This window comes from Agelaius phoeniceus, chromosome 13, assembly GCF_051311805.1.
Source record: "Agelaius phoeniceus isolate bAgePho1 chromosome 13, bAgePho1.hap1, whole genome shotgun sequence".
NCBI lineage: Eukaryota > Metazoa > Chordata > Aves > Passeriformes > Icteridae > Agelaius > Agelaius phoeniceus.
The window spans coordinates 17,929,944-17,953,300 of record NC_135277.1 but is presented as its reverse complement, the minus strand read 5'-3'; the positions used below and the strand labels follow the sequence as shown (position 1 = coordinate 17,953,300).

The 23,357-nt window shown below is 51.4% G+C and overlaps 1 long non-coding RNA gene across 1 annotated transcript in view; it reads left to right on the top strand.

Moving 5' to 3' along the window:
- LOC129126201 (uncharacterized) overlaps positions 1-23,357 on the top strand; it is a 104,345-nt gene that overhangs the window by 39,379 nt on the left and 41,609 nt on the right. Inside the window, exons 5-6 of the long non-coding RNA XR_013184086.1 lie at positions 5,789-5,941; positions 6,278-6,431. This is a non-coding gene — a long non-coding RNA (uncharacterized LOC129126201). The remainder of the gene's footprint in view (positions 1-5,788; positions 5,942-6,277; positions 6,432-23,357) is intronic.

The window sequence follows — 23,357 nt, the reverse complement described above, 5'->3', positions numbered from 1 at the left end:
GAGGCTTTGTTTGTGGCATTCCCTGGCACAATCTCCCTCCCTGTGTGTGTGTACGTGTATTTCCTGCCTGCATCCCTGCTGCTCCCCCATCCTGTGTCCAGAGAGCTCAGCCAGGCAGCATGGACAGCTCCAGTGAGACAGATGGAGATGGAGCCAGGCCTCTGTGGGGACAGCTGCATCCCTGACAGTCCCCTCTGGTCATGCACCTGTTAGGAGCTATACTTAGCATGGGAAAACTTTCCAGAAAAGAGAAAGCAGGGCAGAAGTGGGGAGGCAGAAGGGCTGAGAATTTGGCCTCATTCTCCTCAGCAGGTCCCAAAGCTCCAAAACTGCCTCTCAGTGATAGCATCCAAAAATGCCAATCAGGTGAGAGCAGGCAGAGCTCTGCTGGCACTGTCTGGGGACAGCCTGAGCAAGTGATGGCTTCATAACTCCTGGGTGGGATGCCAGTGAGTGCCACGTGCTTGTCCTGGCAGCCCCTGAGCACTCAGGAGCTGCCATGTGGGAGCTCTGGGGGATCCTGGAGCAGCCACACAGTGGGGTCACTGTGCAGAGCCCTGTGTCCATCTCAGCTCACCCAGGGCTGCTGCAGCTCCTCTCCTTCCTCCTGTCTGCCTGTGCTCCAGCCTGGCTGCCACACTCAGCCATTCTTCCTCAGCCCTGGGCACTGCCAGCTGCCCATGGAGCTCAGGGTGCATGCATGGATGAGGAAACCTCCTGCTGGTGCTGGGAAGGGCTCTCTGTGAGGAGACAGGAGGCTCTGCAGCTCTTTCTCTGATAAATGAAGAGCTCTAAGTTAGGTGCTCTCAGCCTCATGGCAAATAATTGTGCCTTGTCCCCCTTCTTGCAGCAGGGGCTCCCTGGGAGCCTGGCACAGGGGCAGCAGGTCTGGGTGGGTTTTAAGACCAAGTTTTTGTTGTGTTCTTTTCCTTTTATAAGTGCTGGGCTGCATTTTCAGCACCCAAGTGTCCCGTTGGCACGGGAGGTGACCAAGGGCCATCTCTGCTGTGTCACGACTGCAGCCTCTCTGTTCCCCCCTCATCTTCATTTCTGGAGAGAGAGACTTGGACTTGCCTTTCCTGGAGCTCCAGCTGGTGAGGAGTGAAACCCTATCCATGCCTGGTGAGTGCAGGAAGCTGTGGATGGATGAGAATCCAGCATGGGCGGATGCCTGCGGAGCGGCGGGCGCTGCTGACAGGTGGCATCTCCTCCCTGGAAGGACAGGGTCCCTCTCCAGCTGCTCCCTGCTCTGCCTGATGCATGGCCTGTCCAATACCTGCTCCCCACTTAGCATTCCAGCAGTTATGGCCACCTGAGCTGGTGCTTAGTGAGGGGATTTGCTGTGCTTAAATGAAAAATGCAACAGGCACTTTAAACTGCCCTGTAGCTAAATTGAGCTGAGTTTTCCAATCCCTGCAGCTCTCAGCTCTGCTCCTCTGTCCTCTCAGCAAAAGGCAAGGAAACTGTTAGATTGCACCTAGGAACCACCTAAACATCTACTAAATGTCTTCCCTGAGTGATGCTCTTGGTCAGTGCTTCCCCAGCCTCAGGAGCAAGGTCTGAGTGTGAAACCAGGAAAGGAAGAGGGAGTACAGCATATCATGTGCACACCAGCAATGTTTCCAGCTGACAGGATAAATCCATGCTATTCCTAACTGCCTCATTGAGATCTTTGTGCCACTGGAACAATTTGCATTTGCACACCTGTGCAGGAATGTGAATAGGCACATCTTACAATTTCCAGGTAAATTTGAGCCCTGCTGGTACCAGTGCCAGCTCTGGTGCCCCAGGATTGGTTTCTGTGCCATCAGAGGTGAGGAAATGCTCATCTCCTTCCAGTGGCCACTACAGCTTTTTCCTTTTCAGATGGAGAAAATCCTTGTCACATTTCCTAATGTTTCTGTGTGGTGTGAGGAAGTGATCATAGAGAGAATCATACCAATTTCTGCTTGGGAGTGGGAGAAACAGGAGGTCATTCCTCATCTCAGGCCTGGTAATCTGGGATAACTAGATAACCTGTATGGTACTTGCCAGGTGCTTAACCCTTCTTTATATGCCAGGAAGGCTTCCCTGGAACTGGAGGCACTGGCCAACATAAATTGCTCCTGTCAATGTGCTTTATTGGACTACATCAAAGTAGAATCGATAGAGAGTTAAAAAAAACCCTAACAAAATGGGCTTTTTAAGGCAAAGCAAGTCATAAACAGACAGGAGTGTGGTGCAGGTCAGGTTTCACCTGGCAGCCAGGGAAACAGGGGGGTTCTGGCTCTGTCAGGGGTGATTCATGGCACTGGAATATTTCAGGGGAGGGGAAGCATCCAGGAGTTGTTACCACACTGCTGCAAGGAGAGGGGCTCTGAGTGGGTTGGGTTTGTGCCTCCAACTTTGCTGTCACAGATTTGTACTGGTATCATTTCTATCAGTGTGAGTTATCTGTTTCCATTTAACCCAGATGAAAGCTCGAGTGTGGTTATTGCATTCTAAGGTTGCTGGAACTTGTTAATAATTGAGAATAATCGAGTCAAATTAATTCACTTTTAAAATTGAGCTTATTTGCATTGGCTGGTCTGGTTTTTTGTGACAGATCTCTCTGCGGGCATATGTTTGTGTAAGCTTTTTGTGTGTGCTCGTGAGTGTTTGTGTGCATACGTAATTTCCTTCTCCATCTCACAACCAACAGAGGCTGAGCTGGATTTAAATGTTGTGCAGGAAAAATGTGAAGAAGGTCCACCCCAAAGTGGAGCTGAATAGCTGAGGTATAAATCCACAGGGAAAAATGGGGTTTGTAATGGAAATGCTGCCTCGTTTTAAATTATAGCCAGGCATCTGTGAGGCTGAAATTCCTGCTGCAGCATCCAGACGGTGCCTCAAGCTGGCTGCACGGTGCCAGAAATGAAGAACCCCCCCAGCCTACCTGCAGCCTGACCTTTGTGCTGACACTGGCGTGCAGCTTTTGTGCTGCACGGGGTGGGCGCGGGCGCGCGGTGACAGATTGCTGCTGACAGGGAGAGGCTCCTCCAGCTGCATTTCTCTGCAGCCCCTGCCATATATCCAGGGGCTTGTTAGAGGAACAACAGCACCAGCCAATAACCAGTTGGTCTAAGCCCCTGGGACAGACCGTATGGCCCACACTCTGCTTGCTGAGCTGGGGGTGTGGAGTAAATTCAGCTGCTGCAGCCCTGGTGTTACACAGTGAAGGAACACACCCGGCCGGGCGTCTGGCTGTACCTATAAATAACAGTGTTTGTGTGTGTGTGTGTGCATATTTATGGGTCTGTGTATTTATTGTGGGTGAGGCTGGTTGTAGAGCAGCCCAGAAAATGGAAATCCTTTTGTGCAAATGTGCTTGCATGGAGGCAAGGAGAGCCAGGAGAGCAGGGGTGATGAATTGGCCCCGGACTGCGATGACAGTCCTTTCTTTAAAGTCAAAACAATTTCAGGGAAAGGGTCTCCAAAAAAAAAAGTCCAGTTTCAGGAGGTAGCACAATTGAATTTCTGGTTGCTGGCTGCCTGCCTGCAGGGCCTCTTGTCACTTCTACTTTCTTCCAACAAGGCAGAAGGCGGAATTGACAGCAGCCTTCCCGCCAGGCTGTTAGGGAAGCAGGGAAGCCAGATGCTTTGCCTCCCTGCTCCCTCCCCTTCTGCGGCCCGAGAGCCAGAGAGTTAAGTTGCTTAACTCTTCCATTCTCCCTCTCCAGTGTTCCTGGTCTGATCCAGCAGGGATCCTGAGGAACAAAATGCCTGGGAGTGGGCACAAAGGGTCTTCACTCCCGAGGGTGGGAGTATGTGTGTGTCAAAATAAAATACCTTTATGCTTTGTATAGAACAGGAAAATTAGACTTTTATACAGAAAGATTCTGCAGAGAGGCACATGGTGGGAATGGGCTGATACAGGAGCCTCTCTCCCAGCAAACCCAGGGCAAATAATGTGATTTCAGAGCTTCCAGCCCAAACCCACTTCTAAACTCTCCCTCAGCCCCTGCTATTTATATCACTGCATATAGGATACCATGTAGGTGGGAGCTAGAATATTCCTGTAATTTCTCCAGCAAGGACAGTATGCTCAGGCCTCTCTTTTCTTTGTGTAGAATTATCATCTTTAGATGTTAAGGGATGTGGAAGGCTTTGGTTGCTGTTGAATTAACATTTCTATATGCATCATTTCACTAGATAATTTGCTGACTCTAAAATTTTTGTGTAATCAAATTGGCTGGCTGTTTTAACATTTGTCTGACACCATTTTTAAGTGGTAGTTAAATGAAGTGGAGAATGGAGCCCTTTCTTTAGACTCAGGCTGTAGCAGGGTGAGGGTCTCCCCTATGTTTTTTTGAGACAGGACCTGCTCTGTGTCAGGGGTTGGACATTTCCAGCACCCACAACCCACAGAGCCCTTCTTAGTCTGCTCACAGCTGCAAAATGGGGTGACAAAGTGGTAGTGGATGGCCAGGAACTGATACCCTCTGTCTCCCCACGTTCATCTCATTGCTAAAACCTTGGTACAGTGGTTAAGGTGAGAATCCTTCTCCTCTTCTACTAAAGACAAGAGGAAAAGGCCTCAGGCTGTGCCAGGGGAGCTTCAGGTTGGACATCAGGAGGAATTTCTCCATGGAAAGGTTGTCAGGCATTGGAAGGGGCTGCCCAGGGAGGTTTGGAGTCCCCATCCCTGGAGGTGTCCAAGGAATGCCTGGAGGTGGCACTCAGTGCTCTGGGGTGGGGACAAGGTGGGGATCAATCATAGGTGGGACTTGATTGTCTTGGAGGGCTTTTCCAACCTCAGTGATTCTGTGAAATAGCTCCAAATGGGACCAAACCAGGGCCTTGAAGGGAAAATTGTGTCAGGGCAGGTTTAGACGAGGTATTAGGAAAAACTTCTCCACAGAAAGGGTGGTCAGGCATTGGAACAGGAAAGTGGCGGAGCCACCATCCCTGGAAGTGTCCAAAAAAGATGTGCAAATGGCACCTGAGGACATGATTTAGTGGTGACCATGGTGGTGCTGCTGGCTGGAGAGTTGGACTTGGTGATCACACAGGTCTTTCCCAGCCTCAGTGCTCTGTGCTTCTGTTTCTGAAGTGACCTGCACTGACACTGCCAGGCTGAGGGCTCTGCTGGGGGCCATGCAGGTACCTGCAAAAGCAGGGACATTGCAGGGTTTCCTCTAAAGCCTTAGAGCCCTTTCCCTCCTGTGTGCCTCTTTATGTCCCTCCATGCCCAGGAGCTGATCTCTGTGCTTGTTCACTCCTCCCTCGTGCCAGCAGCCCCTGGGTCCCTGTGCCACCTTCCCCAGGCAGGGAGGAAGGTGATGGAGCAGGCATTCCTCTGGGTTTGGCATGCTCAGCTCAGGCAGGAGGGAACACCAGCCTCAGGCAAACCACAAACATTTGTCACCTGCAGCAAGGCAAAAAGTGTTGCCCAGAACAGCCTTTGGAAATATTTTAATTACCTCTGGTTAATCTGGCAGTCAACGAACTTGAGGTAAAGATCACAAGTGGAGACAAAGTCTAAGGGGAATTTTATGCTTGGAGTCAAATTTCAGCAATGTTTTTGAAGCGTTTCTAATTGGGATGGTTTAAGAGCCATCCCCAAACCTCCCTGAATCCAAGCAGTTCTGATGTAAGTGGGAAGCAAATCAGTCATGCAGCTCTAGCCCAGCACTGAGAGCTGGAGCAACACAGGGCTTCTAAAAGAACCAGCCTAACCACCAAGGTCTTTCTGTGCAGCTTTACAGTCAGAAAACTTCTTTAATGGACTATAAATCAGAAAAGGAAATTTATTTTTTTGTTTCTCCAGGCTTGAAAGACGAGCATGCATCTGCCTGACAGCTTTCAGAGCGAGCCATCCCTGGCAGCCAAAGCAGATTCTCTGTGCCTGCTTCCAAGCAGCACAAGCTGAAACAACTGGTGGCAGAGTGGGGTGTCTCTACAGTCCTAGCCATGAAGAGAGGTGATTATTCCTCCCTCCTAATTCCACTTCCCATACGGAAATTATCCTGTGCTGGAGGCGTGCACCTTCCTCTGTTCTGTCAACGTGTGTTGCTAGGAAGATTTATTTCAGTAATAAGGTCTTAGCAGTGAAACTTAACAAAAATGAGGGGGCAAGTTTATTAATTATATATTTTACAGTTAATTAAAGATAATATTTAACAGAAGTAATTGCAGGCATCTGCATTGATGGCACAATTAATTTCCAGTGATAAACGGGTTGTGTGTCCTTTTGTTGGGCTGATCAGAAACAAATCCTGCCTTGTGCTAAACCCCTGTTATCTCTTTGCATTTGCAGGAGATGAAACATCCTCCTGCTCACAGCACAGGGAAGAGGCTGGAGCTGGGCTGCTGTCTCCACACCTGTAGAACTGTGATGAAATGGGGATTCTTTGTGTTTCATTGGCTTCTCCGAGGAAAACAGAGACCATGAGATGAGACAGAGCCTCAGGGTGAGTGCAGCTCCCACCACCAGTGCTGGCAGCTCCCTCAGCTGGGCCTGGTGCCCTCCATCCCATCCTGCCTGGCAGCCCAGCTCTTGGGAGGCAGGAAAGCTTTGTTCCACAGGTCTTTCACCCACCCCTCAAGCTGCTTCTAAGCAGTCTCTTCCATTTGTGCTGAAATGCTGTGTAGGAGCACTTGTCACTCATCTCAGCTTGCATTCAGCATGTTCCCAGAGCCTGGGCATGGATGTAGAGGAGCTGCCCATGTGGGAACTTGCTGGGCTCTCAGAGCACCTGCCCCTTTGGGATCTGACCCACAGGGTGCCCCCATGTGCCTTGAGGTCTGTGCAGTGGGAAAGTTTCTTCTGTACTGTCACTGGCAATGTTTCTGTTCTCCTAACACCTTTCAGACAGCTTGGTAGGTTCTACCTCGTGCAGGTGTCCATCTCCCATTATCTTCCCCCTACCTGAGGTACACACAGAGCCTGTGACACACAGCTGAGTGATTTTTATTCCCTCCACTTGAGGGAAGTAGCTTACAATGTTATAAACTGGTCCTCTGTGATTGACTCATGCCACCTATTTCTGAAACACAGCCAATAAGGTAAAAGAAGATTTAGAAAAGTTAACAGTGTCCAGATCTGTTTAGGACAGGAAGGGAGCCCAAAAGTTGAATAAAATACTATAAAGAGCCAAGCCCAGCACAGCTACTCAACACAGAGCCATCCTGTGACAGTGATGCTCCTTCCTGCTTGCTTTTTCATTTGTTATAGAAACTGTTGGTGCAGTTGGGGGTTTCTCCCCAGGGGCAAAGGAGCTGCTCTATGAGCTCTGCACACCTCCAGGCAAGGTCCTTCCCATGGAGGAGGTGATGGGGGCTGCTCAAGGAGGTCCTTTTCCAAAGGCCACAGGGATCAGGGCTTCCAGCCTTTTTATTGTCTTCATGAATGAGGTAAAAGATGGAGGGTGAAAGGAAGAGAAAGCCATGCCAAGGGCCAGAGGAGGTCCCAGGTTCCAGCCTGGCCAAACTGAGCAGGGCTGGGCTGTGTCTGCTGTGGGCTCAGCAGAGCTGGGGCTGAGCCTGGGCAGCCTGGGCAGCAGGCTGGGTTTGTCAGGGCAGCTTTGAGCTGAGTGTTGGCTGCTCTGCTCTAAACCCCAGCTTTTCTGCAGGCCCATCTTGTAAATATTTAAATGCAGGAGTAGCAGGCCCAGCAAGTCCATGTGGGGATTTGCAGGCAGGGAGGGGAGCAGAGAGTGTGAGCTGCATCCCTCAGTGTCTGCACCCGTATGTGCAGTCTCCCAGTGCCTTGCAGAGAGATTTTAATCCAGAGAGCTCTGACAGCCTTTCAGGCATCAATCACCCAGCACCACAACACCCCTGCAAGGTCAGGCAGTGTTATCAGCCTTCCCTCAGAGCTCTGTGCCTCAGCAAGGAGGGATGTGCAGAGGGAGAGCAGCTCTGAGTGTGTGTGAGATTTCCTGCAATCAGAGCTTTCCACATTCCTAGAGCCAGGGATGGATGCAGCTCTCCTGGAGCCCTGCTCCCTGCCCTGACCACTGGAAACACTTCCTCCCCACAGAAACCTCACCGTGAAACCACCCAGCAGAGCAGGCCTTTGTAGTTTGGCAGGCAGAGCACAGGCTCTGCTCTACCCAATCCACAGGCACATTTTTGGGGTTGTGTGTTTACTGAAATCTTGGCTTTGCTGGTCTGCAGAGAATAAAAGTTGATTGTTGAGCAGCCAGGGCTCGGCGTCGCCCTGCCTGTACGTGTGAATTCCCTGCACAGCCAGGCCAGGCCAGGGGGGATCTTTGTGGGGCTGCAGCTGCTCATGTGAGGAGCCTTGTCTCTGCTCTGTGCTGAACATGGCTCTGGTTACCTGCTCTCACTGGAGCTTTTCTGCCTTCTCCAATCCTTTCCTTGGCTGCTCTGGCTGCAGGGCCTTGTGATAGCTGGCTGGATTTATTTATTTAATAATAAAACTTAAAGAGCAAGTTGTTTTCCAGGCAGTGGCTGTCTCTGTGGAGCCAGGTCACGATGGGGTTAGTGTGGAGGGAAGCAGGGCTGCTTGGAAGCTTAAAATCTGCCAATCCCACTATTCCTTCTGCTCCTCAGCCTTCTCCAGTAACCCTTTCCTCCTGCACTGGCAGGAATGTTCATGGTGCTGTACAGACCATGCCACTTCCATCTCTCTCAGGATGTGCCAGGGGTGGTACAAGAGGGAGTTCACAGCCCAAGGTCACAAACATGACAATGTGACAGTAAAGAGAAGATGATGGAACACAAAGGGTCGGCCTTCCTTTGGTTATTTCTCCTATGCAGATCCCTACAGTTGTCACAGTATATGTCTCCTGTCTCTCACCTTTTCTATAAGGGACAATGACATCCTCCCATAGGGCTTAGCAGTGCTGTCTTTATTTTCATGTCTGGGAAACAATTGCACTCTTTTGGAGGATGGATTAGTCAGGGGTTTAAGCAAAAGTCAGAGGTTTGTGCTCTGGATCCCAACCTGAGGCATCTGCTGGTCCTAATCTGAAGGGCTCCCCCACCCCAGCTTCACTCACAGTACCCCAGGTTGAATGGGCCACTGTGCTGCTTTAGGAGGCTTGATTTTCTTCATGTCCATGAAATCCTGTTGTGAGGTACCTGCCTGGCAGCACTGCTTTGGGCAGAGGTCAGTCAAATCATTCCCACTCCATCACCAGTGGGAAATCCCCTGGGATTTACAGCTGGATGAGGAAACCCACCTCCATCACTGTCTGACCTGGGCTGGGCACTGTTCAGGTGCATCTTAAAGACTCCACGCTCCAAGCAGCAGGAATCTGTCACAGCACAGCTCAGTGCCTCAGGGGGGAGGGGGGGTTGTTCCCTGAGGGTTTGGCTTCAGGAATAAATCTGTACCTCCACACTCTGCCCATAAAACTGATAACACTGAGATTGCTTTACACATCAGCAACAGAATGGAGACAGCAGAGGCAATCAGGACCCAAAATAATTATGTTTATCATCTATAATCATCACACAGAGTCTAACAGCACATTAGCACTTCCAGCAGGCAGTTTTCAGAGCAGGGAATGCAGGCAGTGTTTTGGAGGATGCACTGATTATTTTAAAGGACATCAGCCACATCTGAACGCGCCATGGGGAATTCTTTGAGCTGCCAGCACACTTTTTTTATTGCATTGTGGAGAACAGGAGCAGGGCCAGTCCTGAACCATCTCTGTGAAGTGTTACTGGGTGTAGTTTCCAGAGTGAGGCTGTGGAAACAACAACTCAGCCTCTTTCTGCTTGATCCCAGGGATTTGGAAGGTGTAATCTGGAAGAGCCTACAGCTGCTTGAACCCCTCTCCATGGAAGGGATTATTCCAAGGGAAGTCTCTCATGTTTCCCCTTGTGATGCTGCCTCTGCTCCTCCCTATTTTCCTGCCAGCCCTGGAATACACACAGACTTCAGGGCTGAGCTCCCTGGTGGCAGAACTACCCTCCCCTGTGCTACTGCACAGCCTTGGGGGTCTGGGCTACAAATGTCCAAGCAAATCCAAGTGGTCTCAGTTCAAAACAAGCAGCAAAACCCAACATCCTTCACCCTATGCCCTGCAGCATGGTCCTCTCTTCCCTTGTGCTGCACTGTTAGGGAGGGCCAAGCTTTGCAGCAAGGGAGAAGAGGCCAGAGAAAGGCTGGTCAGGAGGAATGCAGTCAGTCACTGCATTCAGCCTTTTGAGTCAAGGCCTTAGTAAGAGTCTGCTTGGAAGGGAGGGCCTTGGAGCCAGATTTGTATGTGGAATTAGTTGGAATCTTATCAAAAGCCCACAACGCCTCATCTCTTCAGCAGAACATCTGAGATGCTGCACATTTATTTGCTGTGATGTTCCAGGTTATAAAGTGGCTTTATAAGCCCTTGTTTTCCATGATGATCCCCAGGTGAAGGGTAAAATCCATCCTTACAGGATGCCAGTCCTGGGGTGTGTCTGGCTGTGAGGGAGGGGCAGTTCCCATCCTGTGTCTGTCAGTGGGAACTGGTGTTTCTTCTGCAGACAGCACCCCACTGCCAAGAACTGCTTTAGCAAGGCTCTTAGGAGCTGCTTTCAAACCTGGAAGGGTTTTTGGAGCCAAACATTGGTCTGAGTGCATTTTTACTGAAATTCAAATGCAAACCGCCAGACTTTCACTCCAACATTTCAGCTTTCCTGCAGATTGTTTTTCCATGGGCACCCTCTGGCTTATCCACAGGACTGTAGGAAAGCTGTCAAGACAGGAGCCATTCTCCTGTGTGCAAAAGGCACCCAGCTCAGGGCCTGCTCCTCTGCTGTGGGTACCTCATGCCAGGGAGCCAAGGAGGAGAGCTGAGCTCCAGGGAGTGCTCTGGGGCTGACTGGGAGAGCCTTGCTGATCCCTGTGCAACTGGGAGTTGCCTGTGGTGCCAGGGATGTGTAGTTCCCCAGGCAGTGGATAATGGGGTGAAAGGACACTCAGGGAGTCTCCAGAGCCAGCTGGAGCCAGTGAAGTCCAGTTGGTCTGGCCATCATCCAGTCAGCTTTTGTTTGTCTTCAAGGGCAGGGATTGTTCTGCCTCTCTGGGCTGCTGTCCTGGATAATTGGGTTTTCCTGAGCACAGTGCTCAGCACTGAGTGTGAAATCTTTTCCAAAATCTTGGCCCTTTTCTATGCTAGCAGAGGTTCTGCTTTCAAAGCAGGTTTATCACTGACTGAACACCCACCAGGCTTCCCCTGTGCTCCTAGAGCTCCTCCAGCCTCTTTGTGGGCTTTTCCAAGTGCAGAAGGGATGATTCCAGCTCCCATCCAGTGTGTGTATCCGGGGTGGTTTAGAAAGGCACTTTATAACTTGGAACATCACAGTAAATAAATGTGCAGCATCTCAGATGTTTTGCTGAGAAGATGAAGTGTCACAGGCTTTTGAAGGGATTCCAGCTAATTCCACACACAAATCTGGATCCAAGGAGCTCCTTCCCTGCAGACCACAGAGGACTTGGGGCCAGCCCAGACCATTGCATGCCCAGGCCCAGCTCAACCAGTCTAGGAAGAGAGTGGGACCAGTACAGTGAGGGGCCTGAATGTCCCTCCCATGGTCCTTTGGGAAGGAATGGATCAGAAGAGGGAGATACTGAAGCTGGGGAAGCTCTTGTGGTACCTCCTCAGCAGGAGAGCTGCAAAACCAAGCTCTGTGGTGTGGAATTGCACCAGGGAGAAGGAGGAGGCTTGTCCTGAGGAGCTCCTGCTGAAGTGTGAGACTGGTGGAGGTGAACAGAGGAGCAGTGAAGGGATCCTGACTGTGATCCTGGTGCTGTGCTGGCAAACTTGCTGCAGAGTCACAGCAAAAGGAGGTTTTGAAGACAAGTGAGGAGCTTTCTGGGTGTTTTTCCCTGCTAGAAGCATGAATAAAGAAAAGCACGATAGTGCTTCCTTGGAAATCTGGTGGGTGGCCTGGTGCTATGAGCTGATAGAAGGTGGGGGCTCATTCCTTCATAATGAATGAAAGATGACAGATGGGGAGAGGCAAGGAAAGGCCTTCAGCACTGGTATAATTAACTTACTCCTGAGAACACTGGGATGAGCTTTTCTCCTAATACGATAGAGAAAAGAGAGGATGTTTGACTGAGAGAAGGAGATAATGGGAATTGTAGAGGTGAATGTGGTTGTCCCTGTGTTCCTGAGACACTGGAAGCAAAGCCTCCGTGCCAGCTTCAGGAGCAGATGTAGAGGATGGATTCCCTGGTCTGGGGCAGGGGGGGTGGGCTGCACCTCCTGGGGTGCTTCTCTGAGCTTAATCCACAGCCCTGAGCCCTTGGCTTGGAGGAGGAGGTGAGGAGCCAAGCCCCCTTCACAGCAATAATGACTTCACACCCTGACTTTTTCCCCACGAGCCTTTTCTCTTGCACACTAACGAGGCTGAGCCTACTTCATTGTGCCTCGGTAATTGTGCTTTTAATTATGCTGTGTGTCTGCCACCATCTGTTGTGCTCTTTTCAGAATCTGTTTCAGTTCTGATATCCCCTTTTGAGATGAAGGGACCACGAGTGCCCGCTGTACCCAAGGTGTGGATGAATCATAGATTTTTCTGTTCTGTTCTTCGCTTTCCAAATGATTCATTCCACTTGATCTGTTTCTCGATGGTTGCCGAGCCTTGAGCTGACATTTTCATGGAACTGACAGCTTTATGTGGAAAAATGAGAGCTGACTGAGAGGAGTGAAAAAGGTGTCTGTTGGAAAGAAAAATCCTGATCTTTTCAAGATGAGTTTATTTGGACAAGGGCTATCAGAGGACTCTGAAAGGAGAGGTTACAATAGCTCCCAGTGTGGATGTCACCTGGGAGAGGCCACTGTGAAGTTGCTGGTGTTGGGACAATGCTGTGTCTTAGGGACACACAGACAAGAGCAGCATGGCACCTGCCCCCCGAAGCAGGGCTGCAAGGGACAGGGACATCAAGCCAGGAGAGGGAGCTGGAAAGGCTCCAGCTGCAATAAAGGAGATGAAGAGAGGCAAAACAAGGTTAATGAGCCAGAGAGCTTGTTAGGAAGGGAGGACAACTGCAAGTTTGGGCAGAGCATGGCTCCTTTCTCCTGGGGTACAGGGCTGTTCTGGCCTGTCCCACTGCTGATACTGTGCTCTGTCTGGCTCTGAGCACCTTGTTCTAAACAGGGTGACCTTTCTTTCTGTTCTCTTTGCCCTCTAGAGCTCTGTCACTGGTTGGGCCCACAAACCAGCCCTGACACCCAACAGTGTGGCTTTGTCATGCTGTGCATGTTCTGTGCATCTGCAGGATGCTGAGCTGGCTCTGGTTTGGATCTCTGCATGGGATGTGGCAGAGTGGGTATCATCCATGGTGCCAGACCCTCAGTACCCCTAGAAAAGTGTTATTCCATCCCAGCCAGAGAGATTATCCCTTGACCTCTGGCAGCTGCTCCTCATGTTGTCTTCTGAGTACCTCTTAAAAACATTTTGGGCTGCCCTGATGTGATTTCCTGATGCTCTTTCTGCCCTTGCTCCTTCCCCTGGGCCTGACACCTTGGTGCTTCAATGTCACCCATGGTCATGGGAGAGGAAAAGAACCACCTGAGCCTCAGTTTGCTGTCCCTGTTCCAGCTCCTGGACACTTTTCACCTCCAGCTTCCTCCTGTGGGAAAGGATTGTTGTGTCCTTCTGCTTTTACTGGTTTCTTATTCAGGGAGGATGGAGAACATAAATAGCTCACAAATCAGCTCAGGGCCCTCTCTGTGTCATTCCTGCATTCCACAGGCAGGTTCCTTTCCAGTCTCCTCCTGTACATGCAGGGTGAGGAGCCAAGCATCAGTCATGGGACAGGACTGTGAATGAGGTTCCTTCCAAAACCAGTTCCATTTAGCTCAAAGCCACAATGGGAAAACCACTGTGTTTCCATGAAATCCACTTTGTATCAATCCATGGAGCTGGGCTTGGGTGAGAGGTGCCGGGATCCCAGTAGGCCACTAATTAATTACCTACCCACATTCTTTATTGGCAAGGCAGGGCCCTTCTGATGGTTAATTAGGGTGGGAGCCAAGGAGAGGCTCTGTCTCAGTGGTGATCCACATTCCCTCTGGCTTCCTTCCTCACAGACATGTCCTGGCACTGGGAGGGGAAGCCAAGGCTGAACATATGGCTCACTGTGGAGCTCTGACCTTCCCGGAGCGCGCCTGGGATTCCCTTCAAGTGCCACTCCCAACCTACCTGATGCTGTGGAAATCCTCTGGGGCACTTCTGAGCAAACAAACCCTTGGCCCAAGTGCCAGCAGTTGTTATTCCCTCGTGTTCTTCCTTCCTGTGCACCATGGACAGCTGAGAGATTTGGGATGGTGCAGCAGGAGACAGCACAAGGACTCCCCTGTGGGCTCTGTGCTCAGAGGTGACAAAGAGCAGCACAGCTCCACAGGTGCTCCCTGCATGGCACTGGAAACCCAGGGCAACACCATGGGCTGGGATGTGGCTGCAGCTCTCTTCACAGAGAGCAGCAGGCACAACTCTCTCCCAGGATTTTTCCTGGGAAAGGCAGTGAGAAGCTCAGGAAAGAAAACAATTCTTATCTCTGTTCACTGCTCCTCTTGTTTTGCACACGTGGAATGTGTTATGGAGATTGGTTACCCAAAGTGATTTGTTAATTGGACACCAGTGAAGGTTGTTTTGATTCCTTGGCCAGTTGGGTCAAAGCTATGTCCTGGCTGTCTGCAGACAGTCATGGGTTTTTCTTTAGTATCTCTTTAGTATGTAATTTAGTATAGTATTAGTGTAATATAGTATAGTTTAATAAAGCAATTGTTCAGCCCTCTGAATCATGGAGTCAGGGCACATTATTCCCTGCCTCAGGGGCTCCCTGCATCTATATTGGGATAACTGAGGCAAGCCCCACACAGCTCTGTTGGGATCTCCCCTGTCCTCAAACACATTTAGGGTGAGTCATGGTAGTTCAGAAACTGTCCAGTTGTTCTGGAAGTGGAATCCATGGCTGGCTGGCCTGAGAGAGACCTTGCATAAGTGAAATGTAAATGCTCACAGTGGCTTGCCAAGATCTGAGTGGGAAAAACCTTTCTTGGAAGAGGATTTCCTGTCTTGTCCCAAGGAGTCCCAGCTGTTGAGTGTCCTTTGTTGTCATGGCCTCGTGTCTGGGATTTGCTTTCCCCAAGACCTTGAAACCCATTCCCCTCCCCAACTCTTCGAGGAGTTTGATGCAGCCTGTCTCCAGAAATGCAGCTGTTTGCTCCTTCTCTGGAATCAGAGAACATTTCTACTTTCTTTCCTCGTGCTCTGCAGTGACCTAATTATTAACTTTGCATTGCAGCCTCTTCCTGCAGCACTTGCCAAAGAGCTCATCAAAGCCTCTCGTCCCCAGCGCTGGGGGAGCTGGATTATTAATCTCTCTCTGCTCAAGGTTAGAGGAGATGTTTCCTCCTCTCATGGACAACTTTTCCTGACAAATCTTTGGCTTTTCCACTTGTAGGCAGCTGGGAGGGTGTTGGAGTGATGCTCACTGTTAACATAAGGCTCCTCCAGGCTGCACTGGAATACCACACACTTAATTCTTGGCATAACTTGATCTGTTTGGTCTTGGGGTGACTGGAGGAGTGTCTGGTCTACCTCCTTCCTTGATAAAAGGAGGTTCATAATTAGCCATATTCCTCTTGTTGTAGGGAGACTGGTGCCAAAAATCTCTCACCTCTGGCTGTGATTTCCCAAATCTGTGATGTTCAGCAGCTGTGGCAGTGCATGGAGCAGGGGGGATGTGAGAGGTGGTTCAAGCCCATGTCCTGCACTGGGATTTCACATGTGGATGCCTGTGCTGTGTGCAGAACAGCTGCTCAGGGCTGACTCTGCCCAGAGTGCTGCTCCACAGGAATGCAGCATCTGGGAAGGAGTGTCCAGCCAGCCCCCAGCACTGCCTCCCTTCTCTGGGGGGGTTCTATGGGGCTACATGGTGCAGAGCTGCCCATGGGATCAGGACCTGCAATGGGTCTAAAGCCACTGAAGCCCCTTGGCCACCCAGTGGCCCCTCTCCAGGAGATCATTTGGAGTATGTCAAGGGACAGGGAAGTAGGAAGAGAGAAGGAGATATTGGGAGAGTGTTGGAAGTTGCTGTCAAAGTCAAGGGAGCTGGATCTGACTGGTGCTGGATCCAGGATATGAGCAGGGCAGAAGCAAGTGAGGTGGTTTAGAGTCACCCCATGCCTTCCTTATTTGTGCCACTGCCACTCTCTCCCCCAGCACCACCATCCCAGGACCTGTCCCTGCCCTGCACTGTGCAGTGCTTGGGCTGGAGAGCAGCACCCAGCTGCCCCCATGCCACCCTGCACCTGTGGGCTGCCCATATCCATCATCCTGTGGCTGCTGGTACCCAGCATCTGCCTCTGCTCCTGGGCAGCAGCTGCCAAACCCATTTGCTCAGCAGGTGTGCTCCTGCATTCACTGGGAGAACAGGATTTCTGGAAGAGAGGAGGGAAAGAACAGAGGAAAAGGGAGGGAGGGAGGGCAGGAGGAAATAAAAGGAAGTAGGAGAGAGAGGGAAAAAGCAGCAAAGGACTGGAAGAATTAGAGATGGAGTGTGGAAAGGACCGTGTATCCCCTGTTGCTTTGAGCACTCAGCAGATCCTGTGGTGTGTCTGCTTTATTACTGACAGAGTTCTCCCTTCTGTCGGCTTGTTTCCTAATTGCTGGTCTTGTAAACTGCTTGATTTATGGCTCTGTTCATCAGTTCTGGCCCTCGGGTATAACATGCTTTTCCTTCCAGGCTGGGAAGTGAATAACGAATTAACAGCCTGCCTTAGGTTCAATGAGAAGCTGAGCATTCAGGGATCTTTATTGGGCTGCACGTGCCAAATAGAAGTGCTTAATTTTTACTTCTCATTCACAGAGGGTATTCAGAGAGTCCTTCCCCAGGGCAGCAGCAGCGTTGTGGCTGCGTGGTGCCTTTGAAGTGTCCCACAAGAGAAGCCACCAAGGAATGGTTTTGCTGTTGGTTTGCACAGAGAGCTCAATCTGCCTCCTCACAGCTTGCTCTGAAGCTGGCATTGTGTGCCATGTGTGTTTGTCTCACACAAACTTCCCTTCAGAACAGCCCAGGGATGAAGATGAAGATGAAGTCAAAGAACAAATGGCCCTGCTGAGCTGGAGCTGTGCCTTGTGCTCTGCCAGCAGCCAGTCCCTGGCTGTCACCCTGAGCAGGGCTCTGTCCTAAACCCTGGAGTACTCTGCAGTCAGTGTGGCTGAAGTCTTCACTGAGTGACTCAAATAGCTCTGCTCCCACAGCCCTCCATGGCAGTCCAGTGCCTTCCACACAGCTGTGATCCTCCTTGCTCACACCTCCATGCTCCTCCATGCTTCCATGGTCACACCTCCATGCTCCAGGTTTATGGAGCAACCAGGCCTTGGAATGATAAGCCCAGGGTGGGAGGTTCCTTGGGTTCAGGGCCTGCCTGCTCTCCTTGCCCCGTTCCCAGCACTGTGGAAGTCACATCATGTGCCCACAGCAGCTCTGCAGCACCCAGACACACTGTGGGGACACCTGAAAAGGAAATGCCTGTAAAACAACTCCTTTGTGGAGGAAGAAAACTCTTGTAAAGAACAGAGGAACTGCTGTAGCATTGCAGGACTCTTCTGTGAGCACAGTGCCCAACAAGTGTGAGCTCAGGGGCTGCAGGTCTCCAGCAGATAAAGTTTAAGCTGGAAGATCCCCTCAGGATTTGGCAGCTCTGCCCTCCTGCCCTCAACAGCCTCTCAGGATGCTGCTGCTGCTGCCTCTGAGCTGGTGAATCTGATGTGCCTGGAAGGCTGAGCTCAGGGAAATGGCTCTGTAGGACTCACCTCAGCATCATGAGGCTGCCAGTGAGGGACAGAGCCTGGAAAGTCAAGTGCAGCATTAATGGAAGGCTGCAGCATCTCAGGGGCTGTAAAATTCTGTTACAGAGAGAGAGTTTTAACACACCTGCTTGAACACCCCAGCCCTCACTTGTCTGTGGGAGCTCAGCTGGATGGAGTGCTCTCTTCAGGAATCCTACAGCTGGGAGAGCTGCTGGTATCTGATTTTGCTCTTGGGGCACACAGAATAATAAATAAACTGCAAGGTATGGTGCTTCCTTCCTCATGGCATTAGCAGCACACGATTACATGGCCCTAGGCATCCTGTGTGCTCTGCTCTTGCTGGGCCTTCCACTGATGGGTCTGCAGGATATCTGTGGAGCTTCTGAGGAGCAGGGAACAGTGCCTTGGAGCACCATGAGCATCTGGTATCATCATCCTCTTTGACTGCTCACAAGGCTCAAGAACCTGTCCAAGCCCTGGGGAAAGCTGAGCCCACGTGTCCTTATGCCATATCCATCAGGACTCCTCTGTTTTTATTTAAAATCCATGATTTCTTACTCAGCTGCCTCCTTCCAGCAATCCCAGCAGGCTGTAACAGCAGGATCTTGGAGTGCAGAGCAGGAGAGGACACAGCAATGTTCTTCATTGAGCACCCACCTCCCATGGCTGCAGTCATGTGGTTCCTTGTGCCATGGAGTCCAGGATCCAGGAGAACAAAGACAGAAGATCAAAAGAGCTCTGGCTTGCATTTCACACGTGCTATCACCAAGAATATTTACTACTAATCACTAAACTAGTCTGAATACATACCCAAAGTCCAGGTGTTATCACGTCCTGATAAAAAAACCTTGAACTGCATTTGGTTTGGCATGTGAGTGTGCTCACACCCTACACAGTCTGTGCCACACTTCCTAAATTGCACAGCAGGCAGGATGGCTCAGGAACAGGAAAGGCAGGAGGCCCAAGGTTCTGCCTGATCAGCCTGCTGAGGCTGAAGGAGCAGCAGTCCTGGATCCAGGCTGAGGGTGGGCAGAGGAGGTGCCTGCACCCTTCCCCTTCTTCTATGCACAGGCTGGAGCAGTTTCTAAGCTTGAGTCCAATCCCTGTCCTCTCTGGGTGCTGCTGTGACAGCTCAGCACAGGCAGCCTCTCCTCCAACCTGTTCCTCTGCTCACACTGCACAAGAGGCTGGAATCAGAATCAGAGGGAGATGCTTCCCTTTATACTCCATATTCACATGGTGAGATCCTCCCTCCTCACCTCTGACCTGTTCCTGCCTGGCTGCCAGTGTGGTTCTGAGCAGCCCAGTATTTAATCACCTTCTGGAGCCTTGAGCAGAGCCGTTCCCAAGCTCTCCCTCCCCTGCCCGTGAGCAGGAATTACCTCGGGCTGGCTGTGCAATGTGTCCATCAGCCAGCGTGGCTCCCGTTGCCTGGATGCAGGTTAAAAAAAAGCCTCCTGGTAGGAAGGGGATATCTTACAGCTGAAGGTGTGATAGATGAGCATCTGTTCTGTCCCCAGAATGGAATTTTTTGAAGTTGCTGTATTTCAGCAAAAGGTTACGGCCCCTCTGCTGGCAGGGCTGCTCCTGCAGCTCGGGGAAGTGGCTCTGTTTGTGTGTGTGTTCTGGGCAGGGCAGAGTCACACAGGGCTGGGTGAGGGCCCTGCTGACAACGCTGCTCTTGTGCCCAGTCTGGCAGTGTCAGGATCTGACCCCCAGCAGGAGCTGCCTCTGCAGAGCCTGCCCTGGCTCACCAGAGAGGCCCTGGGACACTCCCCCCCAGCAGGCACTTGTGGCCATCCAGCCCTCTGGAGCTGCAGGAAAGGATGGAGTTGGGGGGTTTGGGGGCAGCCCTGGATTTGAAGTTCAGCAGTAATGTTGGTTCTCAGGTCAGGAGGACAACCAGGACTGTGCCCTTGGCAGAAGAAGCTTCTGGACCAGCTGGGCAAGGAGGGTCTTCCTGGCTGAGTGCACTGAGAAATGTTTGGTGCTGGAGCTGTGGGGCTCATCTCACCAGGCCTGTGTCCTCCTGCACAGAGGGCAGGCTGGACATTTTGATGGCTCTCACCCACCAAACACCTTGGCCAGCTTCATGGTGACTGAATTCAGCCTTGAGAGCTCTTTGGCTGAAGGAACAGGGATTGCCAATGTCTTCCTTATCAAGCTGCGGTCTCTGGAGACTTTCTGGGTCCAGAATCCCTGTGTTCTGTGGCTCATTGTGGTGTCTGGCAATACAAGGCTGCCCTGAGAGCACAAAGTGAATCCCTCTGAAATGGCCTTGGCTGAGGGATGTGTGACATAGGTGTGGGTTGGGAGGGCTCCTGAGGAGCAAGCTGGGCTGTGGTCTTTTAAAACCTCAGGAAACGATGGATGTGAAATGTGGGACACCAGCAGTGTGCTGATAACTCCTCATGTGCATTCCCCACCCACCCACCCATCCATCCCTCCCACAGAGGGACAAGGAGGCAGAAGGGAAGTGCTCATGCACGTGTAGGGTATGGAAAAAGACAGCTCATGTTGGCTGAGGCAGATTAGGGAGCAGTGAGAGGCCACCCTGGCTGGCAGATGGCACAAGGGTGGTCCTTGGGAGTGGGCAGTGACAAAGCTGGCACAGCTGCAGCTGAGCTCTGATTTTCCTGCTCGTGTACCCACAGTGTGCTCTTCCCTTGGCAGCACTTGGAGTCTCCTTCCCTTCTCCCTACCCACAGCATTGCTTGCAAGCTAGAGGGAGAATCTGGTGGCAGGCCCCACAAACGTTTGGGTGCTTTCCAGATCTCTCCCACTCTCTCTAGCAGCTCTCAACTTGCTTGGAGTCAAGGACACAGATTAACTCTCAGTTTGCCTTTCTCTCCCCACACCACCCATCACTCCAGCTCTGCACCCAGACAGGGATGGGCTTTATCAGGATACCTGCCAGGTGACAGGAGACTTCTGGTTGGTCCATTCTGAGTTCCCTGGAGCCAAGCTGGAGATGCTGCACTGCTGAGTTTGCTCTGGGCATCACCCCTCCGGGTCCTTGGATAGTGTCACACAATCATAAAATCCTTCAGGTTGAAAAAGAGCTTTAAAATAATCAATCCAACTTCTGAGCATAGAGAAGAGAGAGCTGTTTGGACTGGAAAGGTGTGGCTGACCCTCATCTCACACAGGCTTCTCCTTTTAGATGCAGCACCTGGTCCCTAAATCCAACCAACCCAGCTTTGGTTCTGTGCCCTGCTTGGAAGCAAAGGCAAAAGTTGTAGCCTGAGCTCCTGGGCTGGCCAGAGCTGTGCTGCCCCCAGGGCTGGCTGGGGCTGTATCCCCTCTCCTTCCTGACAGGGCAGGGCTGGTCTGTGATCATCCCCTCTCTGCTGACCTCCCAGCAGGTCCCCAGCAGGGCAGAGCCCCTTTCCTATCCCATCACTGCTGCGGGGATGAAAAGCCCTGGCAAGCAGGAGCAGGGAAAGGGAGGTGACTTTCCTCTCTGGTTGCTTTGTTTGTTGTTTAGGGATCGGGTGGAAGAAAGACTTTGCCGACTCCATTAAGGAAGCCGTTGTTTAGTTGAGGACTTATTTGTTCTTTGGGAAGAAGATCGCGTTTGCCTTTGGGGGGACATTGTGCAATGTCAGTTCCTTTTAATTAGTTGTTGTTTCTTTACCTTGGCTTGGTTTAGCCAGAGAAGAAGATTCTGAAAGGAGAATTAAAAAAAAAAAAAAAAAAAAAAAAGCCAGGGAGAGGAAAGAGGAACACAAAACAAAGCTCAGATGTGGGGCTGGGATTTGGGATCTGTGCTCCCAGCTCGTCCCTGCTATGCACACACTTAGCAAGAAAAGCTTTTACCGGAGGCTGAGGGTGTGTCTCCTTTGCTTTCCCACTATTCCTGACCTCTCCATCCACTTTAGGGATGAAGGAGGGAAGGCTGTGTATCTCAGTGCTGGGATCCAGGGCCATATGGAGATGAGCTGAATGTACAATAGCCCGTTTCCCAGGAGAAGGGGCCTGGAGCAGCAGCCGTTTGGCCCAGATGTCTGGGAGGGCTGTACCTCTCCCCCTTTCATGGGAGCACCTGGTCATCTTCCTTCAGCCCTTCTGTCTTTGAGGCTGCGTGGAAAGATCTGGGGATCAGGGCAGGCTGCTGAGCACAGGATGTGTCATGGCAGCAGCTTTGAGGGGGTTTAGGTACCTGTTTGTGGGACTTTAGTGAGAATGAGGCATTAAACGGGACGGAGGATCTTGCCCTCCCCTCCCTTCGTATCCACGCTCCTTTCTATCCATTTTCCTCTCTCACGGCCTCACGGGGAGGGAGCAGGGGGAGGATTCCCCTCTCTCCTCCCTGCCGTGTTTGCAGGCTGCAGCTGCTCAGGCCGGGGCAGTGTCGGGGCCCTTTGAGCCCCGGCTGTGCCTCCTCCCCAGTCTGGCCCTGGGCTGGAAGGCGGTGACAGCCGGGGAGCAGCGACAGGCAGCTGCGGGTCAGGGGAGGGTTTGCTTATGTGCAGGCCATAAGGAAAGGAGCCCTCGCGGCACAAAGAGAGTTAAAAACGTCTCGGTGAAAGCCCTGGGGCTGGCCGGAGCTCGGCAGGCTCCGTTTCCAGGCTGGTGCTTTGCTGGCAGCCCCCGGAGCAGAGCTGGGTGCCTTCTGTCTCCTCTATTCTTCCCAGGGCACCTCCCCGCTGCGCGGGGCTCAGTGAGCTGGGGTCACTCCCACTCCAAGCCCTGCTTTCCCCTTCCCTTTCCAGCTCCTTAAACAACAGAGATGTTGAGGGAATTTATACCTCTGCCTGGTAACAAGACAGATCAGCGAGACGCTGTCACGGTTTTCTGAGGGCTCCATAGATTTTTATTGCTTTTCAGTCCTTGGGTTCCCAACCTTCCTTTGGCTTGTAAATTGCCCACAAAATGCAGACACAGCTCCTATTCTGTGAGTCCCTTTGATGATTTTATTTATATCTCTGGCTTTGTCTTGTCTTTTATTACAGGGAGACTGCAATTAATTATTATCCCATCAGCTTGTATTTAGGCTGACAGTACAATGCAGTGCACAGTGTCCAACCTTGCCCTGCCCCTGTGTGCACGAGCAGGACACTGTTCTGGGGAGGAACAAAGGCCTGGCAGCTTCAGAAAGGGACGTGCTGCTAAAGGGCAGCTGAGAGGCTTCAATAGCACCAGCAGGGTACAGTTGTGACAGAGCTAAAGTGACCAGGCATCCCAATTCAGTTGTGATGCTCCTGGTTTTATCTGCTCATCCACAGTGTATTTTAGGCTTTTGCTCTTTGGGCGTGTTTGAGCAGAGACAGGGCTCCTGTGTCTTTTTTTCTCGTGTCTCTGATTGACCAGATCTTTTCTTTTATTCATAAAATAGAAATTGCACCTGAAAGATCTGTAAACCTGCCTCAGTGGGGGACAGGAGGTGCACACACCAACAGAGATGAGCAGCAGGTTGGAGCTATCAGAATTCCAGGGAACATTTGCTCGGGGAGCAGACAGAGGGAACTGGACATGTTTGGGCAGGAGAGCACCTGGTGATGATGCTGTGGATGGGTCTGTGCTGGGAGGGCAAGAATGGCCTTAACAGCAAAGGATATTCAATGTAGGTGCTGGGAAAGTGGTAAGAATAGTAACAGTGTGAGCAGATC